Source organism: Antedon mediterranea, chromosome 1 (assembly GCF_964355755.1).
Source record: "Antedon mediterranea chromosome 1, ecAntMedi1.1, whole genome shotgun sequence".
Classification (NCBI taxonomy): domain Eukaryota; kingdom Metazoa; phylum Echinodermata; class Crinoidea; order Comatulida; family Antedonidae; genus Antedon; species Antedon mediterranea.
Window position 1 is genome coordinate 12,382,002 of NC_092670.1, and position 18,361 is coordinate 12,400,362.

An 18,361-nucleotide genomic window follows, 5' to 3' on the forward strand; every position below is an offset into this window, starting at 1 on the left:
GTCTTATGTTCATACTTGTACATTGTTAAATAATATATAGTGTTTTTAAATATTGTAATTAATTATTTTTTATATGAAACGTTTTTATATATTTTTGTACAATTTTGTGAAAAGCACTCAAAATATTTTCCTATGTGGACGAAATAAAGTTATCATATCATACGTGTATTACTTGAGTTTGGATACTCCGTCTGGGGAAACACGCATAAGTCACGTGGTTTGACACCAAGAATTCTTGGTGCATAAATTATCCAGTTGACTAGTTTCAGCCGCATGCCATTGGCTACTCACTCGTACATCATTTTAATATTCATATTTCAGAATTTCAAAGACTCAACGTCTAAGACGCGTCTTAGACGATGCGCATGCGCTATGTTACGTTTAGACAATGTGTACTTGGCCGGGTACATTGATGAAAGTTTCCGAAGGCTAAAAATGATTTTATATGCCTAGTAGTCTGGTAAACATTTGATGAGATTTTTCCCAAGAACATGGAAACTCGTCTTGATATGATAGGCTAGCTTCTCCGCCAAATCAAACATTGAATGGATCATTTATTATGCGAAAAAAATTAGATTTAATTCCCACCCAGACCCTGTTCTGTGTGGTGGTGTAGCCTGTTGTGTGCCGGTCGGTGGTGGTATGTAGGCCTACCTTATTGGCGTTTTATTTGGAAGGTCATACGTACGAGTTGAGTAGCCCTACGAAGGAGGCCTAGGCCAGGACTAAACAATTAATAAACAAAACAACCTGAACAGTTGTTCAGTCTCATCGTACATTCAGCATACTGTACGTACGTACTCGATCTTTTTCATTTTGAAACAAAATGATCATTGGTTGATTCGAAATCCATATTTACATACCGCCCGCCCCATATAGCCAAATACGGTATGATAACCTACGTCATTCTTATTGGATGTTTGCGGTTTGCAAATCGATTTCTATACGTGTTTCACAAGTCTGTATTTTCAGACAAAAATCGCGGTCGAAATAAAAACAAATAAATAAAAAAAAAAGACAATAAATACAGACTTGGGGCAAGTCTAGCCTAGTTCTATGTAAGTTTACGGATCAACCTGAGTTTTCGGCATGTATTGAATATAGGACTATTCCATTATTATTTATAGGGGTGTTAGTCAATAAGTTGGGTTGGGTGTGCCAGGCTTGTTGAGGCTTCTATTGTTCGTGTCATTGTGCCAATTGTTTTGTATTTCACTGTGTTTGATAAACACAAACAAAAAACTGCTGCTGTAGTTAGCCTATGTGTCTGTAAATTATATCGTATTTTACACTATATTTATATAGCCTATAGGCCCTAACATGTTTTTTTACCGTCAACAGTTAAATCATATCGTGTTTTATTTTACATTTCATGTAATATTATTATATGTTTTTTTTCTCAACAGCCGAATCAAGTTATATAGCCTCTTACAAATAACAAGAAAAAATACATTCAAACGTTATTCACAATAAGGAGAAAACATATACAACTTATTTAATTTATGTTTTAATGTATATAAATCCAAAGGAAAATTAATGAAACAACGACAATGATGTGGGTATCAGTGGCTGGATCTCAATAGAGATACAAAAAAAAGGCGAAAAGCTAAATCAAAACGATAAAGTAACAGCCAGAAAAACAATTTATATAAATACATCCATGTTTGTTTTTTTCTCAACAGTTTATGACTTTAACAAATTCAGTACACTTAAAGGCATAAGATTAAGCAAAACATACATTGTGTAACATATTTAATTTAAGGTATATATGTTTTATTTCATCGACCCAGTTTTAAGTGTTATTTAGTAGTGTCATGTTTGGTTCAACTCAATGAGTTAGCAATGTTCGTGAGGTTCTCTCTCCAGCTGATTCTGACACAAAAACTAAAATAGTCAGAAATAAAATTGCAGAACTTTCTCTCATGCAACACACACTAACTAACCCTTCCCCAGTAGGCCTACAGGATATATAGGGCCTACACTGTTAAAAAAATTCTTATAAAAAAACTGTAAATTACTGGTAATCTGGACGCCAGTAATTTACCGTAATGTAGAATTACAGGTAGGCCTACTGTTGAAAATAAATTACTGTAAAACTACAAATTACTGTTAACTTGAAAGTCGGATGTCAACTATAACGTAAAATCACAGGTACCGTTTCTAATAAATTACTACAGTATAATTACTGTTAATCTGAAAGTCTGTTTGTCAACAATAACGTAAAATCACGGGTACCATAAAACTACGTAAAATTACTGTCGATTTCAAAGGAAGTGGTCTACCATTAATGTAGAATAATGTTGATAAATAACTGTAAAACTACATTAAAATTACTGTCGATTTCAATGGTCAATGGTAATGTAAAATCACAGGTACCGTTATTAATAAATTACTGTAAAAGATTCAGTGAATTCCAACCAAACAAAATATTACAAAAATATAAATACCATACAAACAAAATAAATACATACCAATAATCTTATTTCAATAACTGATTAACAATAACAAACTCCATTATAACATTTCTTTTTCTACTTGTCTAAACATCTTGTTTCTGTCATGTTCTTATGTTCCCTACAATGTTCATTGTATCTGAACTTGATCTGGGATTCTCTGTAAACGTTTCTTTTTTTAAAATAAACAATAACATTTTTATAAATCTATGCCTATATTACATAGATGTTTTCAATCTTCAAAGTACGTCTTCTATTAAAATCTGTTTATCACCTATATTTAGATTGATTTCAATATAAAATATTTAAGTAATTGATATTTACAATCGATCGAAAATCTTTAAAAAAAACCAATCTATTAAAATTAGACCTACAGTACCATCTATGCTTGATCATTAAATAATTAATATGGATGTTACAATCATCAAAATATGCCTTATATTAAAATGACCATCAAATAAATGGAAGGTTTATTCCAGAGTACAGGACCTGGATGTGGTAGGTGGACACTTAACAGTAAACCACAGTAAGAATGTTGTTGATCCAATAACAGGAGTCCACACTCAAAACATAGAATCCTACTGGAATCGTGAAAAATTAAAGTTAAAAAGAATAGGTGTAAACGGGAATGGTTACCGGAATACCTTGACGAATTTATGTGGCGAGAAAGATATGGCATAATATAAATTAAACAGATTAAGTAAGTTAAAATAGTATATGTTCCTTGTGCCTTACTAAATAATGTTAAAGTTCTTGTGCCTTATATTTGAATAAAGTTTGAAGAATGTATCTTTCGATCTATCGATTTTTTTCTTGTTGTTTGTAGAGGCTATCTGCAACTGTTGAGAAAAAACCAAACATGGATGTATTTATATAAATTAAAACATAAATTGGATATTTTATATAAATTAAAACATAAATTAAATAAGATTAAAATGTATATGAATCTTTTTCTTGATCTTTTCTTGTTATTTGTAGAGGCTACTTGATTTAACTGTTGAGTAAAAAAACATGTTAGGGCCTATAGGCTACTGTGTATAGTGTAAAATACGATATAATTTACAGACACATAATAAAAGCTATAGGCTAACTACAGCAGCAGTTTTTTGTTTGTTTTATCAAACACAGTGAAATACAAAACAATTGGCACAATGACACGAACAATAGAAGCCTCAACAAGCCTGGCACACCCAACCCAACATATTGACTAACACCCCTATAAATAATAATGGAATAGTCCTATATTCAATACATGCCGAAAACTCAGGTTGATCCTAACGGGGCCACCAGGACGAGGAAGCTTGACACTTATTAAGCATGTGTGAATATTGTATGAATAAATATTGCAATAGAACTATACTGTATGTATGCATCTACGGTGTCTCTTATTAAGCATGTGTGTTGAATTGTATATATGCTGTGTGTACAGTTATAGTTTACCGTATTTTCTGCACTTAATTTCGGACAGAGACTAACTAAACCTTTTCGACATCCAGGAATTATTATAGAATATTATATATTATAGAATTGATGGAGTGGAGTTGTGGCTACCAATTCAAGGGTCCTGGGTTCAAGTCCTGTCATATGTCAGGATTTTTTCTAATGACAAATTACAACTCCACTCCCAAAGACTTGTAATAAGACTCTGTTAAGCATAAGTTTCCTAAAGAGAAAGAAAGTTATGAAGATGAGATAAATTATAAAATAAAATTAATATTAATCCCTACCGTTTCTCGACCCTCAGTCACCGAGATTAATTTGTTTAGCATTGGGAGTACATTAAAATAAAGTATGTCAATTAAGGTCCAGGGACCACCAAATGGCCATTCGTAAGTTTCCATCTCTTTACCAACTTTCAAGGAAGTGGCCCAAATAAATACGCTCAAATTGAATTAGATAGTATTTATAAGCATTTATATACATCCACATCGTATTTTCGATTTGTGTGTCATCATTATCAACTGTCTTTTACGTTTTCTATTACTTTTATTTTGTTTATGTGCTTGTGGAATTAACATTTTTTTAGATGACAGAGATCATTAGGCGCAGGAGCCCCGGATAGCGTTACGTTTGAAAACCCCAAAAAGTGAGGTTTTCAACCATTAGCGGCATGACTGATGTGAGTGATTAATGTGTTTTACGGACGGTTTCAAGGACTATCCTACCAGTGGGCTGTTCACTGGTCAAATGATTGACACTTTGTATCACCGTTTGTAACTGGAGCTGTGACGACCTTTGTAACTGGAGCTGTGACGACCTTGCAAGAATACTAGGCCAGAATTTTTAATTGAAAAGTGCCTTGGTATTAACAATAACATGGAGATGGAAACAAATTTGTCTATCTTTCTTTCTAAAATAAATGGTCACTATAGTTTCAAACTAGGCTTAGTCCACCACATTAGTAATTACGAATCGAAACCTAAATTAAAATTGTTGGTATTCTTTGGCCGTTGTTTGATTAATTACATCTTCATGCCATGTTTTTTTTTTTCTCTAATGATTTGTCGATACGCTCCTATATTAATTAGGCCTACTAGCAGAGGGTTCGATGAGTTTTGAAAAGTTATGGAAATGTGGTCTAACATATAGCAATTCAGTTTTTTAAGGCCCTTCTTCCTTGTCCGAGCCTTTGGAAATATTAAAAAGTTATATTAATATAATATATTCTGTGTTTTCATGTTTTGAGAAATTGTATATCATTTCAGATGTTTCGCGCTGCGCTTTTATTTGTTTCGCGCTTCGTCTTGTTCGAGCTTCCTCCGTACATACCGATAATTAATATGATTTTTCATTTCATTTTTTGTACATTATTAACAAATAGCATACAGAACCCCATACAGAACATACCCTTCTCTGAGAAAACACTTGTGGGCGATTCCCCGAATACGACATGATGGAATAGCTTTGGAGACTTTGACTTTGGAGTAGGCCTAAATCGAAACGTCAAGCAACTCAACAGTTCTTTTCAGAACTAATATAGGCCTACGTGGTGTACCCCAAATTTATATCAACAAATATGTAACTTGTTTAGCACGTTTAAAATGGATAGCAAAACATATTAAAAAAAAAAACCTGAATTATTTCAAACAGACAGCACATTAGTTCAAACGGATAGCACAATAGATAGCTCAATCAAATGGATATAACTATGATATAACTGTACTGTGCATTCTATACGGATTATCGGGTAGCACATTCTTTCAAATGGATAGCACATTCTTTCAAATGGATAGCACATTCTTTCAAATGGATAGCACATTCTTTCAAATGGATAGCACATTCTTTCAAATGGATAGCACATTAGGTAGCACAATCAAATGGATATAGTACTGTACATTATTCTATGATTATCGGGTAGCACATTCTTTCAAATGGATAGCACATTAGGCCTATTCAAATGGATAGCACTTTCTTTCAAATGGATAGCACATTATTTCAAATGGATAGCACATTATTTCAAATGGATAGCACATTGGGTAGCACAATCAAATAGATATAGTACTGTACATTATTCTATAAGGATTATCGGGTAGCACATTATTTCAAATGGATAGCACATTAGGTAGCACAGTCAAATGGATATAGTAGGCCTACTGTACATTATTCTATACGGATTATCGGGTAGCATATTCTTTCAAATGGATAGAAAATTATTTCAAATGGATAGCACATTCTTTCAAATGGATAGCACATTATTTCAAATGGATAGCACATTAGGTAGCACAATCAAATGGATGCAATTGTACTGTACATTATTCTATACGGATTATCGGGTAGCATATTCTTTCAAATAGCACATTATTTCAAATGGATAGCACATTGGGTAGCACAATCAAATGGATATAGTACTGTACATTATTCTATAAGGATTATCGGGTAGCACATTATTTCAAATGGATAGCACATTAGGTAGCACAATCAAATGGATATAATTGTACTGTACATTATTCTATAGCCTACGGATTATCGGGTAGCACATTCTTTCAAATGGATAGCACATTAGGTAGCACAGCCAAATGGATATAGTACTGTACATTATTCTATAAGGATTATCGGGTAGCACATTCTTTCAAATGGATAGCACATTAGGTAGCACAATCAAATGGATATAGTACTGTACATTATTCTATACGGATTATCGGGTAGCACATTCTTTCAAATGGATAGCACATTCGTTCAAATGGATAGCACATTGGGTAGCACAATAAAATGGATATAGTACTGTACTGTACAATTCTATACGGATTATCGGGTGCACATTATTTCAAATGGATAGCAAATTCTTTCAAATGGATAGCACATTATTTCAAATGGATAGCACATTAGGTAGCACAATCAAATGGATATAATTGTACTGTACATTATTCTATACGGATTATCGGGTAGCACATTCTTTCAAATGGATAGCAAATCATTTCAAATGGATAGCATGAATTTGGGTAGCACAATCAAATTGAGCACATTGGGTAACACATTGCATCAAATGGGAGCCTACTGTACAGTTATTCTATTGAATTGAATTGAAATATATATTTATACTGGGTAACCTCTTCAGTCAAAGACTGGTCTCCCAGAGGGCCCAGTTGGTGATCAGTGGCTGTGATGTACTAATACACCGGGGTAACCCCCCCCCCCCCCCACTCGTCTCGAAAGATGTACTAGGTTCTTTAAAGTACACACGAGCTAGATGTGTATTCTATTATCGGGTGTAGCACATTAAAATTGAGAGGATAAGATGGACATCATAATTTATTATTAAGGGGAAAAACAGCAAATCCTTACTGAGGGGACACTCTTATAAAGCGGACATTAAGGGGACGGGGAACATTTAAGCTTAGTGCCAATGTTCACTCAATATATTTTCCATCACAAAATAACAAAAAAGACGAAATATTTATATCCATTTATCGTTATTAAATAAAAATGGATATCATGATAATTATGATACTTTGTTTGTCTTGAAAGTTGTCATTGGTGAAACGTTGTCTGCTACATTTTGAATTTCAGAGTTCAGATCAGTATTGGTATTGGTTTTCCGTGATCTATTCTAACTAATGAAACAATTTTTAGAAAATGGTATATCTGATAGATATCATCTAAGTGATGTTTTACATATAAGTTATAACGTTTAACTTTTCATTCTCCATACATTCAATTCTTTTAATATAGTTCTTGTATAACACCATATCAAGTAGTAGTAGAAATTATTGTAGGGTTTTCTTATTATTCAGTCAATTCAGTGTTTCTATACAGAAAAGAGTAGTCAGTGGCCTTAACATCAATTAATTGTATAATTTGCACCCAAGGTCGAATAGCAAGAAACTCAGGTCCAGTTACATTGGTGTTCATTGGTCAATAGAAAATGAACAGCACACTTATGGGTGGTGACAAAGTTTAGTTATTGATAAGTTGTCCTTGGGAAAAACACATTAGTTGGGTTGACCATGGGCTGACAGAGTTAACGACTTCGTAACGCTATCCGGGGCTCCTGCGCCTAATGACCACCTAATTTCACTATCATGGGATGCCCATTGACATCCTTATACCAATACCACCAGCGACAGACATTTTGTCTGCTGCAATGCCCGTCAGACCCACCGAGGGAGGGCCTAAAAATGGGGTTAGCATAGAATAGTAAGGTACCACTCAAAATTAATGCCAAATGAACAAGTTGTGTTCATACAATACTAAATGGGTAACGACAGACTAATTGTCTGCTGCACCGCAAGTGCCAGACACACAAAGTTTGACTGGAGACCCCCTTCCTCCAACTGGCATAGATTAGATATTGTAGATACCACCAGCAACCAAGGCAGTGGTTGTCTATATAGGCCATTTCATATTCATTACAGGTTGGTTGCTGATGGTATCTACAATATCTAAGGTTACATATGGTATACTTATGGTAAGGGGAGTCTCTAGTTAAACTTTAGAGGGTTCTGCCTGGGCCAAGGATAGTGTAATAGGTCATTTCGTATTCCTTACAATGTGCTAAATCATATAACATTGGTTGCTGTCGTTGGTGATATTGGTATATATATATGGTATATATACATGGTTACGTAAACAAGAATAAAAAAAAAAAAAATCAATTATCGTAGAGTATATAATAAGCATCATTCAGTTAAACTATGTCTCATTTGAGGCTTAGGGAGTGAAAGAGTGTGAGTTATAACCATATATGGCGGCACTAAATCAGGATTGAACCCCGGACCTTAGGATTGGAAGGCAAACACCAACCTCTATGATACAGCTCTACTCCAATGGCTGTCAATGGTGAAAACATAACGGCACACAACATAACATAAACATGCTTCGTAGTTTCTTTTCTCCAACTACAATTTGGTTTTTAATTACTCCTGTAAACAATGTGCATTATGATGATTACGTCATTTTATAGACAAAGGAAACTTTATAGTATGCGTTTTCAAAAATAGGTGAATAAACATATACAGTACATATTTGTTTTTTTATTGACGAGGTTGTAATAGTAACTTCAGTAACTATTACAGTATTTATTTGTTATACGACACAAGACAAGTGTATCTGATAGGTACGTACATTTATTCGAAAAAATAAGTCTAGATAGATAACTTAGGCGTCTGAAATCACGGCCCAACAAATCAGTACTCATGACAGCAATTCGATCTAGTTTTGTTCACACAAATGTTTCCAGGAATTTTAACACCGCAACCAATGATTAGCCCTAAATATTTAGTAAACTGTATGATAATCCCTAGCTTAATAAGAGGTACACTATACAGTTTAATTCAGTGCACAAACTGCAGTGTTCGCAGCTTTCACGCTACAGTAATTTCACTGCAGACTTCGTACGCAGTTGTTTACCGCTTGAAGATTTGGACGCTTACACTGTAAAAAAAAATTGTTAAATTTACGGTAAAAAGCTGGCAGCAGTTTTGCCAAGGAAAACCCGTAAAATTGACGGTTAAACTGTAAATTGTGTAACGGTCAAAAACCGCAAAACTAACATTTGTTTGTAATTTATTTTACGGTTAATTGTATTTTGTTTTACAATATACTGTAAAAAAAATTTTCAATTTACAGGATTTTGTAAACAAAATTACATTGAAATTTAAAATAATTTACAGTAGACTGTATTAAAACAGTTTCCCGTAAATTAAATTACAGTGAACTGTTAAAGAATCTACGGTTTTCCAAAAATAACCATGTATTTTACGGTTTTTCCTTGGCAAAACTGCTGCCAGCCTTTTACCGTAAATTTTTCAATGTTTTCTTTTCTTTGTATACAGATGAGTCACATACAGTGCATCAGGAAACAAGTTTTTCATCTACGATAGCAATATTTAGATTTTTACTCCGAAATGTACAACACTTTGTATTTTCACATTACTATGTAAGACTGAAATGAATAAAGCAAAGCATTGTTATGGTTAACAAGGTACACTATTTATTACACATTCTACGATTCTATTACCAGATTACAGGATAAAGTCCTAAATCACATATTACAAACCAAATTTTATTGTTACACGTAATAGATTTGTACTTTTTGTCTGTCTGTTGTATAAAAACTAAACAAATTCTAGTTTTCTTTAAATTAATGTATAAATGTAATGAAATGTACTTAAATTTGATTATGAATTGCAAAAAGATTATTATTGATTTAAAAAAAAACAACAGTGGCCTGCATCGTCAAAGATCAAAGTCCAGGAGCCTATCCTGGCAAGTCAATGCTCATTGTCATGTTGCTTGATGAACATGCCTGTCAAAATTATAAAAATATATTATAAATAAAATTAAATATTAATTATTCCACAACATATATTACAGATGAATCAGGCGATACAACTGTAATGAAATGTTAGCTTCAATTCAAGGTTAATTATAATTATTTAAACTGTATAATTATAATCATAAGCGTATTGTTGTTCGAGCAAATCAAAAGTGCTTACTACAATAAAGCACAGGTAACTCACACCCATGGCCGGCTTGCAGTGTTGTAAAAATAACATGAACTCTTTAGTTGCTTTAAAGCTATATAATACACACAATACTTTTATAGCCAGGGTTATTACACATTTCTTGGTAGTTATATTAACTGCAAATGATCTACAATTTAAAAATTTAAAAAATACAGTATGTACTGTATTTTATCATATCCTAATATTACTTGTATTGTAGGTTTTAAATTGAAGGGGTGTTAGATTTTGACTAAATATATGTTACCATTTTACACCCTAAAAATAAATGTCCCTCCTTCCCTTCTGAACATTTCTTTGAATAAATACGGTTTCTATGTATGCAAACACTGATAAATGTACCTTTGCTAGGGGTTCTACAAACAATCAATTTTAATTAATTAAAAGAAAGTGTAAATGGGCTAAGCCAGATTGTTGTAATTTTTACCCAAATTAAGTCATTTTAAATCTCAAAATAAATCATGATTAAATTCAAAATAAATATTTAAACCACCTACTTTTTATGTAGTCCATTCCAGGTCACTCATTTTGTTGATTATGGTGAGAACCTTAGGATGTATTGAATAATTCTTCTTATTTTTTCTGACTGCTGATTTTGACCCTTTGTCAGGATTCATTAGCATAAAGCTTCTGAAAGAAACAAAATAATGTAGTTTATCATAAATTTGATACTGGAAAAGAATAAGCAAATTGCATTTTATTAGGAAAAAAAATAAAGCATTCTAATATTTATAGTTGTGAACTGTTAAAAAGCTTGCTTTTATAGTCACTTTCAAATGAAAGACACATTAATATCACCAAGTGTTATATTACATTTGGTCTAAAAATAATTAAAAACACTACTGTAGATGTTCAAATTCAAGCCAGTAGCAGCATAAAAGCCAGTGAAACTATACAATAAGTATGCAAAACATACCTTTGAAAAAATCCATCGTAGCTGCAACATCTCAGCATTATACTGGATTCCAAAACAGTAGTATGCAGCGAACAGCATTTCTAATCCAGACACACACACGTAACAATGTTATTATTAATACAACATGGCCATCAACAGCCAGCATCCACTTTGATGTTGTTAAAATTTCCTCTGTAAATTAAGAAAAAACCTAATAATTTTTTACAACATAACAAGCACACTTTTATTTGATACAAGAAGAAGTCTAAAAAAAGAGAACCTTATTCTCAAGATGTTTCAATGCCAAAATAAACAATGCAAGGACTGGCTTTCTTTCTCCTTTTCATTTAAAGTTTGCAACACTTTAACATACTCTACTACTACTACTGGGTGGGCATAGTCTGGACTAGTGAATCCTAGCTCGGCTAGTAGGCACTAACCAACCCAGGGCGGGAGGGGCCGCCGGTCCCAATTACATTAAAAAAAAAGTTGTATGTAGGCCTAGCTACTGTAGGCCCTATATAGTAGTTAATAGGCATAATTATTGTTATTTAATAATTAATAACTATAAATAATGTCAATTCCTGAAAAGATACTAGGCAGGCCTAGGCTAGGCCTACTTGTATACAATTTATGGTGGAATAATAATATTTAATATACTATAGGTTAATTAAATAGAAAAGTACATTTTAATTACTTTATTGAATAATGTTAAATTCCTGAACAGTGAAAGTATACCGTATTTAACATGGTGGCCTATATAGGTCGGGATCCTATAGGTCTACTACTACTACTACGGCTCCCTTTCACTTTCATCAACAACAAGACCTAGCTAGGCCTACTACTAGCCAAGCATTTGTATTTTGTACTGTACGGCCTAGCCTAGGCCTACCTCCTGACTGCTGAGTCCTGGTCTAGCTAGAGGCTTTTTAGGCAGGCCTGTATTGTGTACAGTAGGCTATGTCAGGCCAGAGTCTGAGAGTAAGTCAAGCCTAGCCTGGCTCTCTTTAACAGTTTTAACCAATTGCGGTTTGCTGCAGCACGTCGCTGAGAGTTATAGACCGGGCGCCCGGAAGATTTATTCATGTGAAAAGATACAAAAGGTTTGATGATGTATTTAGGTGCGTATTAGGGCGAGATGCAATATTCGACATTGCTGCCGGGTCACAGCCTGTACATAGGGCCTGTGGGGATCATAACATAGGGGGGTAAAAATTAATTTATTTATGTGAAGCGATACAAGGATAAACTTTTTTGGATATCATTCGCAGTGGGCTACTAATGATAACATCACCAATGACAGCAACTTTATCCTGTACGGGGCGCCAAACAGCAACATTTTAGGGCCACGCCCAAATGGGTTTATTCATGTGAAGCGATACAAGGTTGAATCTTTTTTTAATGGAGGCAGTATATATTGGGGATGTCAAAAATACCAATGACAGCAACTTTATCCTGTACATAAGCTCAGACAGCAGCCCTAAAGGTCCGCAGTTTCCCCCTATTCGGCTATATACTCGGTGCGTATGTCGTCTAATGGCGTTCAGCTGAGTTAGAAATACGTGATACGGACTCGGACTGACAATAAATACACAGTAGAATGCTAAAACAATAAATAAAAAGAGCAGTTGTTTCCTGTACCAAATCATCAAACATCAAACTCTTAGGAACTGGCCCAAAATGGGTTTATCCATGAAGTGTGTAATCATTTTTGAAAAAAATGTGTTTTTTTTCACTTTATCCGGTACACGTACAGCAGCTAAAATGCCCGAGGCTCCATTCGTGATTAACAATGTTGATAATACAAACACATTCACGATAACGTGTGACTTTTTTTTTATAATTGAAATATATCTTTATTTTGGAATAATAAATAACACCAACAAAAACACTTAAACTAACCAACAGCAGATTTGTATTTTAGGGTAACATTTTGAACAATCAATATTATATCAAAATCATTATTTCGATCAAAATAATATAATTTAAGAATATTTTTCAGATAAACTAAATAATTACACTCATAAAGATCGACACCGGTACCGATTATTGTACATTATTATTATAACTCGATTTAAATATTGTTTTAATTACACACTAGACACTAGTGATATGTCTATATGAAAAAAGGCAACGAAATCTAAATTTGCAACATTTTTTAACATAACATAACATAATAGTAAAGTAAATAATAGTTCGAATTCAACATAATCACTTAGAGAATTGGTAAGGTATAGATTAGACTATCGATTGCAGACTATTAATGTATTTCTAACTCAATTTAAATAAAAAAAAGTAACCGTTTTCATGTGAATTAGACTGATAAAAACCAACAAATAACTTAATCTGCCAACATTTTAAACATCGTTACTTGTCCATAATGGATCGACTACTGTATCGATTACTGCACATTGTTTTACTTTAACTGAAACAAAGTCAAATTTTTAATTGTTACTGTACTAACATTAGACAGTGATATCTGATAAAAGGCAACATTGATTAATATTAATAATACTGAACCAAATTAAATATCGTTACTTATCCACAATGGATCGACTACTGTATTGATTATTGCACATTATTTACTAACTAACATAAGAAAGTGATATCTGATAAAATGCAACAAACTGAATCGAATTAAATATCGTTACTTATCCATAATGGATCGACTACTGTATTGATTACTGCACATTATTTTACTATAACTGCCCTAATCAAATATAAAATTGTTACTGTACTAACATTAGACAGTGATATCTGATAAAATGCAACATACTCAGGACCAAATTAAATATCGTTACTTATCCATAATGGATCGACTACTGTATCGATTATTGCACATTATTTTACTATAACTGCCTAAGTCAAATTTAAAATTGTTACTGTACTAACATTATACAGTGATATCTGATAAAAGGCAACATTAATAATACTGGACAAAATTAAATATCATTACTTATCCACAATGGATCGACTACTGTATCGAACATATGAATCTCTTGAGCAACGAAATAGCTAAATTGCCCCAACACACTTCACTGGGACATGGATACCACTGATTTCGCATCGTGATATTCTACAAAACACTTGATTTTCATGTTCCCACCTAAATATCTCGGCTATTATAAATCGGATTTTTTTGGATAGTAGCTCAAAATAAACTGTAGACAATACTGAACATTATGATATATGTTTGAAATTGTAAAGTTACAAAAAGTATGTGTCATTTTACGTTTTAAAACTCACCATCCATTGCCCGTTGACAGTGTAAGGTCAATTTTTTACCTATTTTCTAAAGCACCACAGTGTTTTATTTGCAATTTAAGATCACTTGTAGGCCATCAATCATTTTGGATAGTTTCTTAAAAGAAAGCTGAATATTCATAGATTCCTTACATACTTTTCTTATGAGCATTGGCTTAAAATAGACTGTGTCAAAATAGCAAAATCTATTTTGAAAAAATCTAAAAAATGCTCAAAAAGGCGGCAAAATTCAAATAGGGTTTGCCTGTGTTATGAAGTCTTCACTTGACAGACCGTTGGATTGTAGCTAAGTTTGAGGTTAATTTTTTCATTATATAATTGTAAGTAGCATTTTAATTTTTATATCATTCTAATGTTTGATATATAAGGAACAATTGTTAGGTGTTATTTAGTTCTATATGTCGTGTTTTATATTCACAATTGCCAAATTAAGACACCTATGTTTTAATGATAGCGAGCTGGGATCTACCATTTTCATTCGGGTAATGGTTATGTTTATCTTTCTGTGACTTGGTTTGTTTAATGAATAGATGGTAATTATTACAAAGTCTGGAAATGTTCATACTATACTAGTTTATGTCATTTTAATTTTTTTGGTTAAAAAATATAATCAATCATTGTGGAAATTAGTTGTATTCATAATGGTTGACCCCCTATTATAATGGACGATGACAAGACTTGGGTTGCATGAACTTGGTATGAACTTATAAGTAGATAAACAGCTCAATAGGTACATATTAAAAATCACTGTTTGGTTGCAAAATTTGCACCAAGAGATTCATATGATTTTACATGCAGTGTATGTAACTACCGACACACTGTAAAAGCACAATTGAGCAAAGACATCGAGGTTACTGGCTGTATTAAATAACTGAATATTGTACATTCATCATATTCCATTGTTACTAGCTAAACAGAATACACGATATAATAAAACCAATATTTTACAACTAACATAAGAAAGTGATATCTGATAAAACGCAACAAACTGCATCGAATTAAATATCGTTACTTATCATAATGGATCGACTACTGTATTGATTACTGCACATTATTTTACTATAACTGCCCAAGTCAAATTTAAAATTGTTACTGTACTAACATTAGACAGTGATATCATCAACATACTCAGGACCAAATTAAATATCGTTACTTATCCATAATGGATCGACTACTGTATCAATTATTGCACATTATTTTACTATAACTGCCCAAGTCAAATTTAAAATTGTTACACTAATAACACTGGACCAAATTAAATATCGTTACTTATCTCTAACTGAACCCAGGTCGAATATTTTACATTCATTCAGTGTAACTACCAACACACTGTAAAAGCACAATTGAGCAAAGACATCGAGGTTACTGGCTGTATGCATTAAATTACTAAATATTGTACATTCCTCATATTCCATTACTAGCTGAACAGAATACACGATATAATAAAACCAATAGGGGCTGGATTTCTTTTTACATGATTTGTGACAGCGTCATTTATAAATTTGATTATATCACACTGTAATGATACTGGATTCTTCTTGCCAACTATCTATGGATCAAATAGTTCAGTATTTACATTTGATGTATTATACAATATTTACTTCAAAACTCTCAAATGTTTTATGTAAACGATTAAAAACTATTAAATCAGCCGTAATGCATAATCTTTTGAGTGTATCTATTCGTCATCATCACAGTCACTTTCACTGTCATCACTCCAAGGTTGGTCATCATCGATTTCAGCTTCAAAATCTATTATTTCAAGTTCTTCATCATAACTTTGTTCCAATATTCCTGCATAAGTATCGTCAAGAACTGTGTTTGATTCAGCACTTTGTTCCGAGTGTGGATCACTAGTCAACGTATCTGGTAGAGCATTTCCTTCAAACCATTTAGGTACATACCTTCCATCACCATTATCAACCCATCATAGTTTAATGGGTGTAGGTTTTGTGTTGGCTGAGGAGTATGAGCGTGTCTCCACATAATAGATATACATAATTTGCCCTCGACAGATTCTGGGTGATTGTGATTTCACATGGTGGCAATGACGAACAGTTGATCTTCTTGAATTTCTTCTTTCCAGTTGTCATTTTGCGAAGCGATTGGTACCTGGCCTCATTAATACTGTTCATGCCTTTAAACCCATATATCTTGCATACATAGGCAGTGACTGCGGGTTTGTCCATCCTGTCACCACAAAGCGATCGCAATGCAGAAACATGTTTCTTGTCTTTCACTAAATAATATGTAAATGGGATTGACTTGCCTTTGCGGTAAAATCCAGTATCATTACAGTGTGATATAATCAAATTTATAAATGACGCTGTCACAAATCATGTAAAAAGAAATCCAGCCCCTATTGGTTTTATTATATCGTGTATTCTGTTCAGCTAGTAATGGAATATGAGGAATGTACAATATTTAGTAATTTAATGCATACAGCCAGTAACCTCGATGTCTTTGCTCAATTGTGCTTTTACAGTGTGTTGGTAGTTACACTGAATGAATGTAAAATATTCGACCTGGGTTCAGTTAGAGATAAGTAACGATATTTAATTTGGTCCAGTGTTATTAGTGTAACAATTTTAAATTTGACTTGGGCAGTTATAGTAAAATAATGTGCAATAATTGATACAGTAGTCGATCCATTATGGATAAGTAACGATATTTAATTTGGTCCTGAGTATGTTGCAGATATCACTGTCTAATGTTAGTACAGTAACAATTTTAAATTTGACTTGGGCAGTTATAGTAAAATAATGTGCAGTAATCAATACAGTAGTCGATCCATTATGATAAGTAACGATATTTAATTCGATGCAGTTTGTTGCGTTTTATCAGATATCACTTTCTTATGTTAGTTGTAAAATACTGTCCAATAATCAATACAGTAGTTGATCCATTGTGGATAAGTAACGATACAGTAGTCGATCCATTATGGACAAGTAACGATGTTTAAAATGTTGGCAGATTAAGTTTTTTGTTGGTTTTTATCAGTCTAATTCACATGAAAACGGTTACTTTTTAAAATTTAAATTGAGTTAAAAATACAGTAATAGTGTGCAATCGATAGTCTAATCTATACCTTACCAATTCTCTAAGTGATTATGTTGAATTCGAACTATTATTTACTTTACTATTATGTTATGTTATGTTAAAAAATGTTGCAAATTTAAATTTCGCTGCCTTCTTTCATATAGACATATCACTATAGTGTCTAGTGTGTAATTAAAACAATATTTAAATCGAGTTATAATAATAATGTACAATAATAGGTACCGGTGTCGATCATTATGAGTGTAATTATTTAGTTTATCTGAAAAATATTCTTAAATTATATTATTTTGATCGAAATAATGATTTTGATATAAAATTGATTGTTCAAAATGTTACCCTAAAATACAAATCTGCTGTTGGTTATTTTAAGTGTTTTTGTTGGTGTTATTTATTATTCAAAAATAAAGATTAATTTCAATTATAAAATAAAAGTCACTCGTTATCGTGAATGTGTTTGTATTATCGACATTGTTGATCACCAATGGAGCCTCGGGCATTTGAGCTGCTGTGTACCGGATAACGTGAAAAAAACAACATTAAAAAAAAAAATGATTCATACTTCATGGATAAGCCCATTTTGGGTGAGTTCCTAAGAGTTTGATGTTTGATGATTTGGTACAGCAAACAACTGCTCTCTTTATTTATTGTTTTATCATTCTACTGTGTATTTATTGTCAGTCCGAGTCCGTATCACGTATTTCTAACTCAGCTGAACGCCGCCATAAGAC

The 18,361-nt window shown here is 32.8% G+C and overlaps 1 long non-coding RNA gene across 1 annotated transcript; it reads right to left on the reverse strand.

Annotated features, from left to right (window-relative positions):
• Positions 1 to 9,671: 9,671 nt before the first annotated feature.
• LOC140046636 (uncharacterized) lies at positions 9,672 to 12,360 on the reverse strand. The gene is made up of 4 exons (XR_011844817.1): positions 12,202 to 12,360; positions 11,331 to 11,501; positions 10,912 to 11,044; positions 9,672 to 10,197 (listed from the first exon to the last, which is right to left on the reverse strand). It is a non-coding gene; the product is annotated as an uncharacterized lncRNA (long non-coding RNA).
• Between the last annotated feature and the right edge of the window lie 6,001 nt (positions 12,361 to 18,361).